At 37.9% G+C, this 20,045-nt stretch overlaps 1 non-coding gene across 1 annotated transcript; it reads left to right on the top strand.

Annotated features, from left to right (window-relative positions):
- The first annotated feature begins 17,721 nt into the window (after positions 1-17,721).
- On the top strand, positions 17,722-17,828 carry LOC133798836 (small nucleolar RNA R71). The gene has a single exon (XR_009876054.1). It is a non-coding gene; the product is annotated as a small nucleolar RNA R71 (small nucleolar RNA).
- Positions 17,829-20,045: the final 2,217 nt, after the last annotated feature.

Here is a 20,045-nt window from a genome sequence, read left to right as displayed (position 1 = left end):
TTCCTGACACTTGCTTCTTCGAACGAGGGCCGCGGCTCCCAAGAACAGGGCCGCAGCCCAACTTCGGGGCAGCCATTTTTCCTTCGTTTTAACCTTTTAAAACCTCCCAAAAACATGTCTAAACATTCCCAAATCATTAAATCAAAGTTCCCAAACTCCCCAATGGTCCAAGACCACCAAAACCCAAGGTTCAAACAACCTAAAAACTCAACGATTAACAAAGTCCAATTCTAAGCTTAGAAACTTTAAAAACTTATAACTTCAAACTTGAATTACCTCCGAGTGAGTTGTTTCCAACTAAATCCTCCGGCTAATAAGATTCTAATTGTCCTTAGGATTGCTATGCCTCGATCCTCGCTTGAATCCGAGTCCTAGAACTCAAGTTATCTTCAAAAATGCAATCGGGAACGAAAACGGAACTTTAGAGAGAGAGAACGTACAGAACGTTCTTTTTATTTCCTTAAAAGGTTACTTCAAGCTTAAGTAGCTTCCAATAAAACCTAATGCTCGGGGTCCCGAAAACACCCCCGGGGACATTATAGTCAAAACTTCCAGAATTCCCCCTGGTCTTACTAACTCCCAATTTATCACCAAATATTAATTCCCATTACCCAATAACCCGGTAATGCTCTAAATACCCCTTGACTTACTCCAAGTCAAGCTTAAATCCCGTTGTGACTTTCCCACTAGCTTACCTCCTAGGATCGTCTTGTGCTGGGTAACCCTGGCATAACCAAATAATAACAAAGCACCACGCCCATTTCACATATATGCCAAAAATGCCCGAAATGGCCAAAATATGAAAATCACCCAATTAATCACAAATGGGTTCACATGCATATTTAATACACCTAAACATGCATATTATCATTAAATAGCATAATAAAGCAATTATGGCCCTCCCGGCCTCCTAATCAAGGTCCTAAACCTTATTAGGAAATTTAGGGCGTTACAGTAGCTGCTCGACCGCCACAGCTGAGGTTGGAAGGAGAGGAACTAGGGTTAAACCCAGTTTTGCCGCTTAGACCGGCTGGTTGTAAATATCTTGTTGTAATAAACCTTTAAATTATATTTTTGGGATCCCAATGTATACAGTAAACGTTCTAATGAAATGTTACATCTTAACTAAAAATTTTAATCCCTAAACCGCTAATCATACTTAGTTACACGTTTATGGCCAAATGACTCGATTAGCGAGTTTAGCACTGTTTGCAATGTGCACCGTAATGGTCCCTGGAGTTTAGGGCGTTACAAGTCCCCTATATGCTCTTTTGCCTTCTTCGACTTAACCAGCATGTCATCGACATATACTTCCATGTTTGTGCCGATCATCTCCTTAAACATGTGGTTGACCAGACACTGGTAAGTCGCACCAGCAAGTTTCAAACCGAAGGGCATTACTTTGTAACAGTAAAGCCCTGTATTAGTTCGAAAGCTAGTGTGATCCTCATCAGGAGGATGCATACTGATCTGATTATATTTGGAGTATGCATCCATGAATGAGAGAATCTCATGCCCTGCAGTGGCATCAACAAGTTGGTCGATTCTAGGGAGTGGGAAACAATCTTTAGGGCACGCTTTATTAAGGTCTGTGAAATCCATGCATGTTCGCCACTTGCCATTCGGCTTGGGAACAAGCACGGGATTAGAGACCCATGGTGGATAAAACGCTACCTTGATGAATCCATTCTCATTCGGCTTCTCGACTTCTTCCTTTAGAGCCTTTGATCTATCTTTGTCGAGCAGCCTCCTTTTCTGTTGTACTGGTGGAAAACTCTTGTCCATGTTCAGGACATGGCTAATGAATGCAGGGTCTATTCCAACCATGTCTTTGTGCGACCAGGGAAAGACTTCCTGGTTTTTCCTCAAAAATTCCATCAGTGCTTGCTTTGTTGTTGTCACTAAGTTTTTACCGACTTTCACAACCCTGGTCGGATTTTCTTCATTGAGTTGGACCTCCTCAAGGTCCTCGATGGGTCCTATCTCTTCATCAAAATCCCCAAAGCGAGGATCTAAATCTCTGTCCTCACTTTGGTCAACGCCCTATTTGGTGACATCATCACCTGATTGGGCTTGTACATCAATTTCCATTTGCAACTCTTTTCCGGGAACTTCCCTCGATACACCTTTCTTCGCCTTAGCCAAATTGACCTTGTAGCACTCCCTTGCTTCCCGCTGATTTCCCAACACACATCCTACCCCTGCGTCAGTTGGGAATTTCATGGAAGGTGCCATATCGAGGTAACGGCTTGTAGGTCGACCAAAATAGGCCTCCTAATTACAACATTATATGTTGAAGGATAATCAACTACTATGAAAGTAGTGAGTAATGTCCTGTTTGCAGGTGCAGTTCCTGCCGTAACTGGGAGCCTAATCGACCCATTTAGGGCGAGCCCTTTGCCAGAAAAATCATAAAGGGTTTGGTTGCATGGCTCCAGGTCCTTGACGGACAATTTCATTCTTTCCAGTGAAGACTTGTATAAGATATTGACTGAGCTTCCTGTGTCAACCAACACCCTCTTAACCATCATGTTGGCGATTTGAACGTCAACGACCAGTGGATCGGAGTGTGGGAATCATACGTGCTGGGCATCATCCTCAGAGAAGGTTATCAATTCCTCCTTTGTTCGAGCCTTCTTTGGAGCTCGATCATCCACACTCATCATCTCGATGTCCTGGTCGTGGCGTAAGGTTCGAGCGTATCGCTCCCTTTCCTTCCCACTATCCCCTGCAAGGTGTGGGCCACCACAGATGGTGAGTAACGTACCTGCCACAGAAGCTGGCTGTAAAGGTGGCGAGAGTTGGCGTGTAGGCGCCTGCTTGTTGCCACCTTGAGCCTCTCGCTGAGACCCTCATGCGACTCGCACATATCTCCTTAGATGTCCCTGCCTAATTAGGAACTCAATCTCGTCCTTCAACTGGTTGCACTCATTGGTGTCATGTGGTACAAATCACATAATACAATTATCACATTTATGCCCTCAACGGGCTAAAATTACCAATTTGCCCCTAACATACAAACGGGGCCCAAATGCATAATTATACCATCTAAACATGCATTCTAATCACATATTCATTCAAATTCATATATTATCATGTTAATTCACTTATTGCCCTCCAGGCACGCTAAACAAGGTCCTTAACCTTATTAGCAACTTGGGGTGTTACAATTATCCCCTCCTTACAAGAATTTCGTCCTCGAAATTACCTGAAAAAATCGGGATGCCGCTCCCGCATATCAGACTCAAGCTCCCACATCGCCTCTTCAACCTTGCTGTTCCTCCACAACACTTTAACCAAGGCGATGGTCTTGCTCCGCAAGACTTTGCCCTTCCTATTAAGGATCTGAACAGGCTTCTCCTCATATGATAAATCCTGGTCCAACTCCAAGTTCTCATAGCTCAACACATGAGTAGTATCCGATACATACTTTCAGAGCATGGATACATGAAACACGTCATGAACCCCTGATTGAGCTGGAGGCATTGCTAACCTGTTAGCCACCTCTCCAACTCGTTTCAGAACCTCGAAGGGGCCAACAAACCTGGGACTCAGCTTGCCTCGAACCCCAAATCGTTTCACTCCTCTCAGGGGTGAAACCCTGAGGAATACATGATCACCAACCTGAAATTCCACGCTCATGCGTCTCAGGTCTGAATAACTCTTCTGGCGACTCTGGGAGGCGAGCATACGAGCTCTTATCTTCTCAATTGCCTCATTGGTCCTCTGAACCATCTCAGGACCTAAATATCTTCTCTCACCTGTCTCATCCCAGTGTATCGGTGCTCATTGGTCCTCTGAACCATCTCAGGACCTAAATATCTTCTCTCACCTGTCTCATCCCAGTGTATCGGTGACCTGCACTTTTTCCCATACAACATCTCATACGGAGCCACTCCGATAGTCGCATGATAGCAATTATTGTACGAGAACTCAATCAGAGGGAGATACCTACTCCAAGATCCCCCAAAATCCAACACACATGCTCGTAACATATCCTCCAGTATCTGAATCGTCCTCTCAGACTGTCCATCTGTCTGAGGATGATAAGCGGTACTAAACCGTAGCTGTGTGCCCATTGCCTTCTGTAGGCTCTCCCAAAACTTGGAGGTGAAGGTGGGGTCTCTGTCGGATACTATCGACCTCGGAGCCCCATGAAGTCGAACAATTTCCTTCACATATAGCTCAGCATACTACTCCATCGTATAAGTTGTCCTCACAGGTAAGAAGTGGGCGGACTTAGTATACCTGTCCACAATCACCTACATCGAGTCATGCTGACCCACGGTCTTCGACAATCCAACCACAAAGTCCATGGCAATATCCTCCCATTTCCACTCGGGAATCCTTAGAGGCTGCAATAACCCTGCTGGCCTCTGATGTTCAGCCTTAATCTGCTGACAGGTTAAGCACCTAGCCACATAGTCCACCACATCCCTCTTCATGCCTGACCTCCAATACAAAACTTTCAAGTCCTGGTACATCTTCGTAGTACCTGGGTGCAAAGAGTAGGGAGTGGTATGAAACTCATCCAGAATCTCTCGCCGAAATCTGGATCGATCGGAACACAAATCCATCCTTTATACTTCAATAAACCCATCTCTGAGATAGAGAAGTCCTTAGCCGCTCCAGTTAGGATATTCTCTCTACGTTCAACTAACTGGGGATCTCTTCCCTGTGCTTCCTTAATCCTCTCAAGGAACGTTGACTAAAGAGTAATGTTGGCTAACCTACCAAACACTAACTCTATACCTGCTCTGGTCATCTCTTCAATTAATCTGTCAGATATCTGTCTCGAACTATACAACTGCCCTGGGCCCCTCCGGCTCAATGCATCAGCCACTACATTAGCCTTCCCAGGATGGTATAGGATATCACAATCGTAATCCTTTACCAACCCTAGCCACCGCCTTTGGCGCATATTCAAGTCCTTCTGGGTAAAGAAATACTTTAAACTTTTGTGATCAGTGTATATCTCGCATCTTTCACCATACAGATAGTGTCTCCAAACCTTAAGTGCGAATACCACAGCAGCTAACTCCAGATCATGCGTGGGATATCTCTGCTCGTACTCCTTTAATTTCCTTGATGCATAAGCTATCACTTTCCCAGCCTGCATCAACACACACCCCAAACCCTGTCTGGATGCATCACAATAGACCACGAATTTCTCATTGTCGGCCGGTAGGCTCAGCACTGGTGCAGTAATCAATCGGCGTTTCAATTCTTTGAAGCTGTTCTCACATCGATCTGTCCACACATACTTGGTCTTCTTTCTCGTCAACTCTGTCAATGGAGTAGCAATTCTGGAGAACCCCTCTACAAACCGCCGGTAGTATCCTGCCAACCCAAGGAAACTTCTAACCTCAGGAACACTGCTCGGTCTAGGCCAATCTCTCACTGCCTCTATCTTACTTGGGTCGACCAATAACCCATCCTTACTGATAATATGGCCCAGAAATGTAACTTGCGATAACCAGAACTTGCACTTGCTAAACTTAGCATATAACTTATGCTCTCTCAGTCGCTGCAACACCAGGCGCAGATGATGCTCATGCTCTGTCTCTGACTGGGAGTACACTAGGATATCATCAATAAATACAATCACAAACTTATCCAGATAATCCTTGAAAATTATATTCATCATATCCATAAAAGCTGCTGGGGCATTAGTTAATCCAAAGGACATTACCAGAAATTCATAATGCCCATACCTCGTCCGAAAAGCAGTCTTTGGTATGTCCTCTTCTTTGATCCTCAACTGATAATAACCTGACTGGAGATCAATCTTTGAAAACACTGTACTCCCTTGTAGTTGATCAAATAAATCATCGATCCTAGGCAATGGATACTTGTTCTTGATGGTCAACTTATTCAATTCCCTGTAGTCAATGCACATCCTGAGCGATCCATCCTTTTTATTAACAAATAACACTGGAGCACCCCATGGCGAGAAACTCGGTCTGATAAACCCCAAATCCAGTAGCTCCTATAACTGAATCTTCAATTCCTTTAACTCTGCCGGAGCCATTCTGTAAGGTGCCTTGGACACGGGCTCTGCTCCCGGTATTAACTCTTTGACAAACTCAATCTCCCGCTGTGGCGGCAATCCTGGCAAGTCTGTTGGAAACAAGTCTGGGAACTCACAGACCACTCTAGTCTCATTCGGTCCCACTGCCACCACCTTAGAGGAATCTACAACACTCGCTAGGAATCCTATGCAACCTTCCTGCATCAGGTCTCTAGCCTTCAGTGCTGAGACCATAGGCACCCGCGGTCCACTCACCGTCCCCACAAATACAAAGGGTACCTCGCCTTCTGGTTCAAAAGTCACCATTCGTTGCTTACAGTCAATTGTTGCTCCATACCTTGTTAACCAATCCATCCCTAGTATCATGCCAAAATCGTCCATATCTAGTTCAACCAGGTCAACAAACAATTCCCTACCATCTATCACTACTGGTAATGCTCTAACCCATCTCCTAGAGACTACCAGTTCCCCTGTTGGCAATAAAGTCTGAAAACCCCTAGCATGCAAAATACTAGGTCTACAAAGCTGATCAATCACCCTAGCAGAAACAAATGAGTGAGTAGCCCCAGAATCAATCAATGCAGTATATAAAGAACCAGTGCTAAAAATCTGACTTGTCACAACTGATGGACTAGCCTCCGCCTCAGTCTGAGTCAAAGTGAATACCCTAGCAGGAGCGAGACTGTCTCCCTGCTTTGGCTCCTCTTTCTTAGCTTGTGGGCAGTCTTTCTTCAGATGGCTGGCACTCCCACAAATAAAACATGCCATGATCCGGCGGCACTCACCCTGATGTCTTCGCCTGCATCGAGGAAACACCGGAAAGCTCCTCCAGTTGTCACTTCCGCCCTGACGGCCACCACTAGAACCGCGTACCCTCCTATCAGAACCATAAGGAACAAATGAATCTGGAACTCTTCTTTTCTGCTCAATGGGGCCACTGCCTCGACTAGGCCCAGAAGAAGGAGGCACCGTCCTCCTGGTATCGCGCCTAGCAGCGCTATCTTTCCATATCTGATCCTCAGCCCTCTCTGCAGTAAGGGCCTTATCCACTACTTGCGCATAGGTAGTAGTCTCCAGATTTACAGTAATACTCACATCACGGGCGATCATCACATTCAACCCCCGTATAAACCTATCTCTCCTGGCCGCATCAGTCGGCACTAAGTCTGGCGCAAACTTCGCCAATCTGTCAAATCTCAGGGCGTACTCAGTAACTGATAACCTGCTCTGAGTCAGGTTGATAAACTCGTCAACCTTCGCAGCCCGAACTGCTACGCTGTAATATTTCTCATTAAAAATGCTCTTAAATTATTCCCAAGTCATAGTTGCAGTATTCCTTTGCTGCCTCACCACATCCCACCAAATTCGTGCATCCTCTCTAAGCATATAGCTGGCACAATCAACTCTTTCCTTTCCTTCAACCTTCATGAAATCCAAGATTAAGGTAATCATATTCATCCACTGCTCAGCCCGCAGTGGGTCTGATCCACCCTCAAAGGTAGGAGGTTGCTGTTTTCTGAATATTTCATACAGAGGTTCCAACCTGTTCTCAACCACAGGTTGAACCGAAGCTGGCGCTACACTCTGCTGTAGTGGTAACCCGGTGACTTGTGGAGGAGCCTGCTGCCTCAACTGACTAAGCTCATCTTCTGTTTTCTTCAATCTAGCCTCCATTTCGGCTAATATCTACTGCCAGTTTTGTGGGGCAGGTGAAGGGTCCTGACCCTGATTGTTATCCTCGACCCGATTGTCGCAGAGTCTAGATGATTGCCAATGCATTACAACTATATGCCTGCAATCAGTCACATCGCTCATCAGGCATGATAACAAGATCCAATTCCACCTCTTAATCTCAACAACAAGCCAAGATCAACAATCCAAATAACATACAGATAGCATATAACACACAACGGGCCTTGCCCTAGCATCATGCATATGTTATTCACTCATCATGCTCATTATAATCTAAGCAGGCAAACAAGGCATTCAAACACATATTCAAGTACATTAATCAACCATACCAATCAACCCTGAGTCGAGCTTTTCAATGGCAGCGTGCGTACATGTTCGGTCAATCTCCAGAACCAATAAACCTTGGCTCGCTCTGATACCAAGTTGTAACGCCCTACTACCTTAGAGCCGTTACTAAGTGAGTTTAAAAACTAAAAATGTGCAACTAACTCGCTAGACGAGGTTTTTAAGACCAAAAGTGTGACTAAACAAAAGTTAAGGCTGTAATCTTTAAAAATACTTTGTTTCATTGAAAACTTCAAGTATCAAACATCTGGGATCCCAAATTAAGGTTTACAAAACATTTACAACTCAAAATAGATTTACAGTTGACTATCTATCAAAATCACAGGTTAATACAGCCATTTTTCAAAATGCCCCTAACCAAAGCAATCGGGCAGGCCGAACATGTACGCGTCGCCCCCACGCTCTCCATACTCATGGCTGATTGACTTTGTCTTTGCCTTTACCTGCAACACAGAGCACCTGTGAGCCGAAGCCCATCAAGAAAACTCATACAGTATATAACATATGCTTATAATATAATCAACATATCAGATAATTCACAGATAAACAACTAGTCCAGATAAACAAGTAGTCCATCAAACTAATCAAACACGACCATGCTGTCCCAGGAGCATTACCAAAGCCTGGGGTCTCGGTCCTCACCGTAAGGATATCCCATGTATCCATTTGGGTCATACCCTGACTATAAGCACTCCATGTGCTAAATGTTACTTCCGGTCCCGCTGCCGTTCTCGGCCTTCGCCGTTCTCGGATCCCTTGCCGTTCCTTCCACTATAATCACATATAGTACAACTTGAAATAACATTCAAACATATAATAATTCAATTAAGTTTACACCTTAGCATGTAATGCAATCTAGGGCCGTGCCCTGCAATAACACTATGGGCCTATGCCCTGTCCTACGGGTGCTACAATTTCTTACCTGTATCCCGAGCCTCACAGTGCACCAAAGACGTGAGCACGGTCCTCTAACTTGAGCCTCGCTGAAACCCTAGTCACAACACAAATAAAACACTCTTTAATAATAACCAATCCAAAACCACTTTCCGGGACTAATCCCGCACTCTCGGGACCTCCAAATTTCTAAAATAATGCATCAGAAACATCCCCCAAGCCCCCGGAACAAATGCCCAAAAATGCAAATTTTCCCATCCTGAAAATAGCCTAGCGCTGCGGTGCTACCCGTGAGGGCCACGGCGCCCAGAAAAGTCAGAAAGTTCCCCCCCTGACTCAGCCTCGCGCCGCGGCGCCGAAGCATAGGGCCGCGACGCCCCTATGCGAAACCAGAATTCTGGGTTTTTCTCCTGCAATTTCCTGCTCCAAAACACTTCTAAACCAACCCAAACACACACCTAGACCCCAACACCAATTTGAAACCTCAAATGAACCATCTAACAACCTATAAACACTAGTATCAAGATCATACACACAATCATACCCAAAATCCACACCTTTGATTTCAAACTTCAGAAAATCTAAACTCATAAATCAAAAACTTAGACCATGCTTCAAATCTCTTAAACCAAAACATAATAAAACCTTAAAATTTCATAGGATCCTTACCTCAAATGAAGAATTCAACCTTAAGCTTCTTTGATTCTCCTCCTACTTTCCCACTTCAGCTCCTTCTACTCTTCTTCTTCTTCTTCTTGCCCTAGATTTCCTTCTAGTTGTTCTTCTCTCAATTTCTAGCAAAAAACCATAATATGACTAAGTGCTAAAACCGTGTAACCCTTTTTCCCAGCTGAAAGTTATCTAAACTCATGCCAAATGACCATTCTACCCCTTCATATTAATCCTTTCCTAACTAAACCTCAAGGGCACTCTTGTCCTTTTACCTATATTACAATCTTACCAATTTCCATCTAAACTTGTTACCCTCAGCAGTAACTAATGGTTACTCAGGTTACTCAAACACCAATAACCATAACCACTAATTCTCAACTCAACTTATAAGATTCCCAAATTAACCCTAGGCTCCTTCCGAGCCGGGTATAAAATCCCGTTGTGACTTTTAGACTAATTAGCTCTCTAGGACCGTCTCGACGCGTGCATCACAATAATAACACCACACTCATGTGGTACAAATCACATAATACAATTATCACATTTATGCTCTCAACGGGCTAAAATTACCAATTTGCCCCTAACATACAAACGGGGCCCAAATGCATAATTATACCACCTAAACATGCATTCTAATCACATATTAATTCAAATTCATATATTATCATGTTAATTCACTTATTTCCCTCCAGGCACGCTAAACAAGGTTGATGGACCCAAAACGGGTATGTTTAAAAATTTATATATCGCAAGCGCACGAATCGTCCATATAGAATAGTGATCGTAAGCAAGGATGTCGAACCCAAAGGAGTTGTCTAAAATCGAAAATGAAACTATTTTAAATCAAAAGTAATAAATTCTAACCTAGTTCCAAAGATTGATAAGTTTTAATGTTATGAACATAAAATAAAAGATTGAAAAATAAAGCTATTTAAGATAATGAAAATAAACCAATAATGAGTTGAAAATAAGTGTTAAAAGAAAAGATTATTAAGATACTAGAATCCACAAAATGTAAGTTTAATAATATTTATTAGTATATTGATTCCCAAGTGTTAGTGATAGTTAAAATAATTTAAACTATCCTTTTTCAAAAATATTTATAATTTTAAACACAAATTTCTTATAAAAAGATAGGATTTTTCTTCACTTTTCAAAATTATAATTTCAAAGCATTTAGTGTAAATCAATCTAATGAAATAACAAATAAATCAATGAACATTATTTATAAGGCAAAACATAATCTTTTTGTTCTAAGCATGGATGTGTACAATTTAGTGACACATCTTACACAAAGAATATTATGTTTATGCACTAATGAAGAACAAAGTGTAAATATGTTCTAACAATCTAAAATACAAGATATTTAAGATGACAGGAATATATGTAGAAGAAAAATCCATAAACTTTGTTGTATTACAAGGGAAATCAACATACAACATAAATATTACCTAGTTACAAGTTGCTTCATCATGATCTTAATAATCTTATGAAAAAGATTAGAAGCACATAACTAGAGTAGAAATTACAAAATAAAAGACATACATACTTGCAAAATGCTCTTGAAAAACCCAAATGGAAGAGAGAATGGTAGAGAGAAAATGAGAGAAAAAGATGGTAACCAAAACATTAAGCACCCCAAAAATGGTCTTCAAAACCCTTATTTATAGCCAAAATGAGATTATTAAAATAATCAATTTAAATTAAGTAAATTGATTAAATTAATAATATTATGGTAAATAGGGGTAAATTATAGGAGTGATAATGATTTTGGGGTAAAAAGTGTGTAGAAAATGGGTAAAAAGGTGGCATTTTTGTCATAGGGGACAAAATGCAATTTTATGGGCTCAAGGGGATGGTGTACAGTACACCAGGCGGCTGGAACACGGCTGGGCCGAAGGATGTTGTTTGGGCCTTGGGTGAGTGAACTGAAGAGGCCCAAATGATTTGTGAGAAAAACAAAACACTTGCTGAAGGCTTCATTGGGCAGGTGGCGTGGGAGTGTGAAGAAGAGGCTTGGGCATTAGTGTATATATGATGAAGGAGGAAGTGCACAGGAGGCTGGGGACTTTGGGCCGTACGGTAGGCAGGCGTGGGCCTGGGTGGGCTGCTGAAGGCTGGTGGAGGTGGAAGAGGCAGTGGGCCTGGCGGGCCTGCTGAAGGATATGGCTGCCACAATTTGCTATTTTCTCTTCATAAATGTCATTTTTGTTTTCTTTTCTCTTCTTTCTTTCAAGCATGCAATATAATTCCTACAAGATAAAAATAAATTAAATAACAATCAAATATTTTCAATTATAAATAAATCATATTAATTATTTGAAAATATTGATTATAACTTAATTTAATAAAGCATTTAAGTTCAAAAGAATTACATTTTTAACTTCTAACTTAACAATACAAATTTCATATAATTAAATTACAACATATTATAATAAAATATCTATAAAAACATATAAAAATCTATAAAACTACACTAAGACTAATAAATTAAAAATTACAAAAAAAACTTAATAAGTTAATTAAAAACTCAAGAACTAAGCAATAATTAGCATATAAAATATGGTAAAATAACTCTATTTTGTAGAGTTATCACACCCCCAAACTTAAAGTTTTGCTAGTCCTCAAGCAAAAGAAAAATTAAAATACACATATTATTTTTTTTATTGGTGATATAAAAATGATTTTCTCAAAAATTGCACAATGAAAATAAATCTCAGAAATTATTATGAATAAAAGTTAAGCTTATGTAATTAATTAAATTGTCAATTTTGCTTTTAGAAAATAAGTTTTCATTAAAATTATTTTTCACTTAAACTTATAGGAAATAGGATTGTTTATGAAAAATGTAATTTTTGTTACAAGCAAAATTGACCCTATAATTAAAAACAAAGCTTAAAAATTATTCATATTTTTAAGAGAATTAATTTCACACTCAATCAGAATTTTTATCATTGAAAATGAAAAATATCACCAAATTTTTTTTTTTAAATATATATATGTTTTTTTTGAATTTTTTATGAAAATGAACAAATAAAAAAAAAATTAGCAAAACAACAACATATAATTTGTTTTTTGTTTTTGTTTTTTTTTTCAAACAACCACAAATAACATAAATAAAACACAAAACAATCACAATAAAACTTGATACCCCCAAACTTAATTTAAGCATTGTCCTCAATGTGTCAAAATAGAAATATAAATTAAATTGAGAAGAGTGTAAAGTTTAGAATGGTCGTACCTCGATATTGTGCATTGCGAAAAGAGAACAAGATACAACGAACAAAAATTAAATTACACATAAAACAATAATACAAATAAAACACAAGTTATCAAGATCACACAGGAATCAAAGAACATGGTAAACAGGGTCCTCAAGGAGTATCTCATCCACTTCATCAGATTTTAATTCTAAAAATGGTTTTAATTTTTGTCCATTAACTTTAAATATATCACCATTTTTAGGATTTTCAATTTCAATAGCTCCATGTGGAAAAACAATACGAACAATGTAAGGACCGGACCACCTAGAGTGTAACTTTCCCGGGAATAAATGCAAACGAGAGTTGTATAAAAGGACTTTCTGACCTGGATAAAAATCTTTTCTCAAAATATTTTTATCATGGTAAAATTTCATGCGATCCTTATACTTTTTTGAATAGTCATATGCATCATTCCTAATTTCGTCTAGTTCATTTAGTTGAAGTTTTCGTTTCTCATCTGCCTTGTCTAAAGAAAAGTTTAACTGCTTAATTGCCCAAAAGGCTCTATGTTCTAACTCAATAGGTAAGTGGCACGCCTTCCCATACACAAGTCTGTAGGGTGACATGCCAATGGGTGTTTTGTACGCGGTACGATACGCCCATAATGCATCAGTGAGTCTTAAGGACCAATCTTTCCTAGTTGGGTTCACAGTTTTTTCTAAAATGTGCTTAACTTCCCTATTAGACACTTCAACTTGACCACTAGTTTGTGGGTGATATGGTGTTGAGACTTTATGTGTAATGCCATATTGTTTCATCAAATGTTCAAATGGCCTATTACAAAAGTGTGTACCGTTATCACTAATTATAGCACGTGGTGAACCAAAACGGGAAAATATATTTTCTTTCAAAAAACGAAGCACAACTTTGTGGTCATTAGTGTGGCATGCAATAGCTTCAACCCATTTAGACACATAATCGACTCCAACAAGAATATAAAGATTACCAAAAGAGTTAGGAAATGGTCCCATAAAATCAATGCCCCAAACATCAAATATGTCAATAATAAGAATAGGATTTAAAGGCATCATATTTCTTTTAGTTAAACTTCCTAACTTTTGCCAACGTTCACAAGCTTTACAATAAACATATGTATCATGAAAGATAGCAGGCCAATAAAAACCACATTGTAAAACTTTAGCAGCTGTTTTCTTACCACTAAAATGTCCTCCACATGCATGATCATGACAAAAAGATATGATTTTAGATTGATCACAGTTTGGAATGCATCTTCTAATTATTTGATCAGGGCAGTATTTAAACAAGTAAGGATCATCCCAAATAAAGTTTTTCACCTCAGAATAAAATTTAGATTTATCATGCTTAGACCAATGAAATGGTATTTCTTTAGTGACCAAATAATTAACAATATCAGCATACCAAGGTAATGAAGAAATATACATCAATTGTTCATCAGGAAAAGTTTCAGTGATAGGAGTGGAATCATGTATAGTTTCAACAACTAGTCTAGATAAATGATCAGCAACAACATTTTCAGATCCTTTTTTATCACGTATTTCTAAGTCGAATTCTTGTAAAAGCAGGATCCAACGGATCAAACGAGACTTAGTATCTTTTTTCGATAAGAGATATTTTAATGCAGCATGATCAGAATAGACAATAATTTTAGATCCTAACAAATAAGATCTAAATTTCTCCAATGCAAAAACAACAGCAAGCAATTCTTTTTCGGTTGTGGAATAATTTAACTGAGCATCATTTAAAGTTTTGCTAGCATAGTAAATTACATGAGGTATTTTTTCAAGTCTTTGTCCTAAGACAGCACCTATAGCATAATCAGAAGCATCACACATTATTTCAAAAGGTATTTTCCAATCAGGAGGTCGAATAATGGGTGCAGTAGTCAACAAATTTTTTAATTTTTCAAAGGCAACATAGCAATTATTATCAAAGACAAAAGCATTTTCTTTTCCAAGTAAATGGCATAAAGGCCGAGAAATTTTGCTAAAGTCTTTTATAAATCTTCTATAAAAACTGGCATGGCCTAAGAATGATCTAATTTCTTTCACAGTTTTAGGTGGGGGAAGTTTTGAAATAAGGTCAACTTTAGCTTTATCAACTTCTATTCCATCAGATGAGATTACATGACCTAAAACAATTCCTTTTTTAACCATAAAATGACATTTTTCCCAGTTAAGCACAAGGTTTTTCTCTTTGCAACGAATTAAAACAAGTGAAAGATGGTGCAAACATTCATCAAAAGAGGAACCAAACACAGAAAAATCATCCATAAATACTTCAAGAAATCTTTCAACCATGTCAGAAAAAATTGAAATCATACACCTTTGAAAGGTCGCAGGTGCATTGCATAATCCAAAGGGCATGCGACGATATGCAAAAGTTCCAAAAGGGCATGTAAAAGTAGTCTTTTCTTGATCTTCTGGGGCGATGGGGATTTGGTTATACCCCGAATACCCATCAAGAAAGCAATAATATGCATGGCCAGCTAATCGTTCAAGCATTTGATCAATAAAGGGTAATGGAAAATGGTCTTTTCTAGTAACGTTATTCAACTTTCTATAATCTATGCACACTCTCCACCCCGTTTGTACTCTTGTAGGGATTAATTCATTTTTCTCATTTTCAACAACTGTGATCCCAGAATTCTTAGGCACAACTTGAACTGGACTAACCCATTGACTATCAGAAATAGGGTAAATGATACCTACGTCTAACAATTTTATGACCTCTTCTCTAACTACTTCTTTCATATTTGGATTTAGCCTTCTTTGACATTCCCGAGAGGTTTTAGCATTCTCTTCTAGATGGATTCTATGCATACATATGGATGGGCTAATTCCTTTAATGTCTCCAATGGTCCAACCTATGGCTTCTTTATGTTTTCTAAGGACATCTAACAACTTGTTTTCTTGTTCTTTATCTAAAGCAGATGCTATGATAACAGGTAAGGTTTCAGATTCTCCTAGAAAAGCATATTTTAAATTTTCTGGTAAAGGTTTAAGGTCTAACTTTGGAGACTCAGAAATTGATTGAACATGATCTAAGGGTGAAAAAGGTTCAACTTTGGTTTCATGTAAGGGTATAGGCTCTACCAAAGAATTCACATCATCATTAGAGTCATCAACATGCAAGTTCATACCAAAGTATTTTTCACAAAAGTCAAGTAAGTCATTTCCCTCATCTTCACATATATTATCTATCATGTTAACTTCATGTATTTCCTCACACTCAACAGATTTAGCAACATTAAAAACATTCAATTCAACAGTCATATTTCCAAAAGATAATTTCAAAACACCATTACGACAATTTATGATTGCATTAGATGTAGCTAAGAATGGTCTACCTAAAATGATAGGAATTTGAGCATGCATATTTTCCACAGGTTGAGTATCAAGAACAATAAAGTCAACAGGAAAATAAAATTTATCAACTTTTATCAAAACATCCTCTATAATGCCTCTAGGAATTTTCACAGAACGATCGGCTAATTGAAGAGTTATAGAGGTAGGTTTTAGCTCACCAAGACCAAGTTGCTTATAAACAGAATAAGGCAATAAATTCACACTAGCACCCAAATCAAGTAAAGCTTTGTTAATAAAATGATCACCAATAATGCATGAAATTGTGGGACACCCAGGATCTTTATATTTAACAAGACTCTTATATTGGATAATGGAACTAGCTTGTTCAGTTAAAAACGCCTTTTTAGGAACATTAGTGTTTCTTTTAACAGTACAAAGATCCTTTAAAAATTTAGAGTAGGCAGGAATTTGTTTAATGGCATCTAAGAAAGGGATATTGATACTAACTTGTTTAAAAACTTCTAAGATGTCATTGTATTGGCCGCCTTTTTTAATTGGAAGTAATCTTTGTGGGAATGGGGCTTTTGGAATGAAAGGATGGATTTGAGTTTCCTTGTTTGAAAAGTCATTGGCATTAGAACTAGAAGGCTGACTCTTTTCTTTTTCTTTTTCGTTTTCAACCTCGGGTATGTAATCGGGTTTGACAATTTTCTTTCCAGACCTAAGAGTTGAAATTGATTTGACTTCTCCATTATGACTAGACTTTCCTATCTCATATTGACCTTTTGGATTAGGGATAGGTTGACTAGGGAATGTTCCTTTCTCTCTATCAGCTAAAGCAGTGGCGAGTTGTCCTACTTGTGTCTCGAGTTTGGTAATTGATTGAGATTGATTTTGTAGGATTTGTTGAGTGGATTGCATAAATTGTTGTAAAGTATCTTCTAAGGAAGGTTTTCTTTGTTGCGGATATGGTTGATTTTGTGGGGCATGAGCTTGGTTTTGTGTGTTGTATTGGTGCCCTTGATTCATTTGGGGTTGGTTTTGTCTCCATGAAAAGTTTGGATGGTTTCTCCAATTTGGATTGTAGGTGGACGAAAATGGGCTATCATTTGGTTTCCCATAAGAATGAAGAGCATTGGCCTCCTCAGAAAAGGCTTCTTGGTAGGAAGGGCATGATTGGGCATTATGGCAAGGACTAGAACATATAGAACAAACATCTTTTCTAGGTTGAATTGGAGAGTTTATAGTTTGGCTTATGGCTAAATCTTCTACTTTTCTCGCTAATTTGTCTAAGGATGTTCTTAAGTCTAATTCTTCTTTTACTTCATACCTTCCTCCTCTTTTTGGTGAATTAGTTGACCTAGACCTAGGATCAAAATAATTCCATTGTTGTGAATTGACAGATAAATCTTCAAGGGCGTCCCATGCCTCTTGTCCTTGAAATTTTAAAAATTTTCCAGTATGCATAGATTGAATCATTTGACGATTAGAGGGAGTCAAACCATCATAAAAATATTTTACAAGTCTCCATTTTTCAAAACCATGATGAGGACATTTTAATAATAAATCTTTAAATCTTTCCCAACATTCATAAAACTCTTCATTATCTTTTTGAAAAAACTCGGAGATTTCTCTCCTTAGACTATCAGTTTTAGACATAGGAAAAAATTTCAGTAAGAATTTATTATAAAGTTGATCCCATGTAGTTATAGACCCCGTGGGAAGGGAATTTAACCAAGATTTTGATTTGTCTTTTAATGAAAAAGGGAACAATCTTAGTTTGACCGACTCATCAGAAAAATTTTGAAATTTAAATGTTGAGCAAATTTCTAAGAAATCTTTGACATGCATGTAAGGATCCTCTCTATCTAACCCATAAAAAGATGGCAATAATTGAATGATTGCGGGTTTAAGCTCAAAATGAGTAGCAGAAGTAGTAGGTAAAACAATGCATGAAGGAGCATTAGATGAAATAGGTGCAAAATATTCAAGCAAAGTTTTTTCAAGCACAACATTTTCATCAACAGGATTAGCAATAGGTTCCATGACGCTCAAATTTTTGCTAACACTTTCAATTTCAAGCAAAGATAAACGTCTTTTTACTAATCGTTTTTTAGAGTTACGTTCCCAATGATGCATACAATTTTAACAAACACGGCAACAAGGATGATCTCAAACAAGCAATTTTCTGATGTGGAAGATCAGTTAAAACTGCAACCACAGAGCATACTTAGAATTTTTAGAGATTTCACAACAATATAATTCTTATGGTTTACTTGTCCCCAGGCCTATTTGATTCCACTTACTCGTGCACTACTAACAACTCCCCGAGGTTAATTAGTAGAGGCGGATGGGAATTTTGTTCAAATTTCCTTTAAGCAAAAATTGCTTATGGTGAAAGGACAAGATTTAGGTTTCTCTTTTTTTTTTTTCAAGTATTTTTCACAATATTACACTAAAATATTTAAAGAAGACAAAGAAAAATAAGGCAAAAATTAAATAAGACTAAAATTTAGGCAAGAGTAGGGAGGCATAGCATGCCATCAACCATAACAAAATTAAGGTAAAAACTAGGAGGCACAAGTGCCATCAACTTAAACATAAGATAGAGGACTAGGAGGCAAAAATTGCCATCAACTAGCTAGGAGGCAACATTGCCATCAACTAGTAATTTGCGGAATTTAAATAAAATAAAAATACAACAAAATAAATAAATAAAATTACACAAAGGTTAGGAGGCACAAGTGCCCTCAACTAACAAAGATATAAAAGAAATAAAATTACAACAAAATTAGGAGGCACAAGTGCCATCGACTATAAAAATTTAAAAGGATAGATAGGAGGCACAAGTGCCGTCACTAAAAAAAAACAATAAATATAGAAATATAAGTATATTTTTTTATGGGTGGTTGAACCGTCCCAAATTTCTTTTTATCTTTTTTTTTTTTAGTTTTTATAGATATATATATTTTTTGGTTTTTTTTTTTTAAGTGCAAGAATTAAAATAACTAATAGAAGAATTAACTAACCTTGAGATAATTTTCGTTTCTTTTCTCTTGCAACTCCCCGGCAACGGCGCCAAAAACTTGATGGACCCAAAACGGGTATGTTTAAAAATTTATATATCGCAAGCGCACGAATCGTTCATATAGAATAGTGATCGTAAGCAAGGATGTCGAACCCAAAGGAGTTGTCTAAAATAAAAAATGAAACTATTTTAAATCAAAAGTAATAAATTCTAACCTAGTTCCAAATATTGATAAGTTTTAATGTTATGAACATAAAATAAAAGATTGAAAAATAAAGCTATTTAAGATAATGAAAATAAACCAATAATGAGTTGAAAATAAGTGTTAAAAGAAAGGATTATTAAGATACTAGAATCCACAAAATGTAAGTTTAATAATATTTATTAGTATATTGATTCCCAAGTGTTAGTGATAGTTAAAATAATTTAAACTATCCTTTTTCAAAAATATTTATAATTTTAAACACAAATTTCTTATAAAAAGATAGGATTTTTCTTCACTTTTCAAAATTATAATTTCAAAGCATTTAGTGTAAATCAATCTAATGAAATAACAAATAAATCAATGAACATTATTTATAAGGCAAAACATAATATTTTTGTTCTAAGTATGGATGTGTACAATTTAATGACACATCTTACACAAAGAATATTATGTTTATGCACTAATGAAGAACAAAGTGTAAATATGTTCTAACAATCTAAAATACAAGATATTTAAGATGAAAGAAATATATGTAGAAGAAAAATCCATAAACTTTGTTGTATTACAAGGGAAATCAACATACAACATAAATATTACCTAGTTACAAGTTGCTTCGTCATGATCTTAA

The sequence above is a fragment of the Humulus lupulus genome, chromosome 8 (genome assembly GCF_963169125.1).
Source record: "Humulus lupulus chromosome 8, drHumLupu1.1, whole genome shotgun sequence".
NCBI lineage: Eukaryota > Viridiplantae > Streptophyta > Magnoliopsida > Rosales > Cannabaceae > Humulus > Humulus lupulus.
This window is presented reverse-complemented; position numbering and strand designations above follow the sequence as displayed.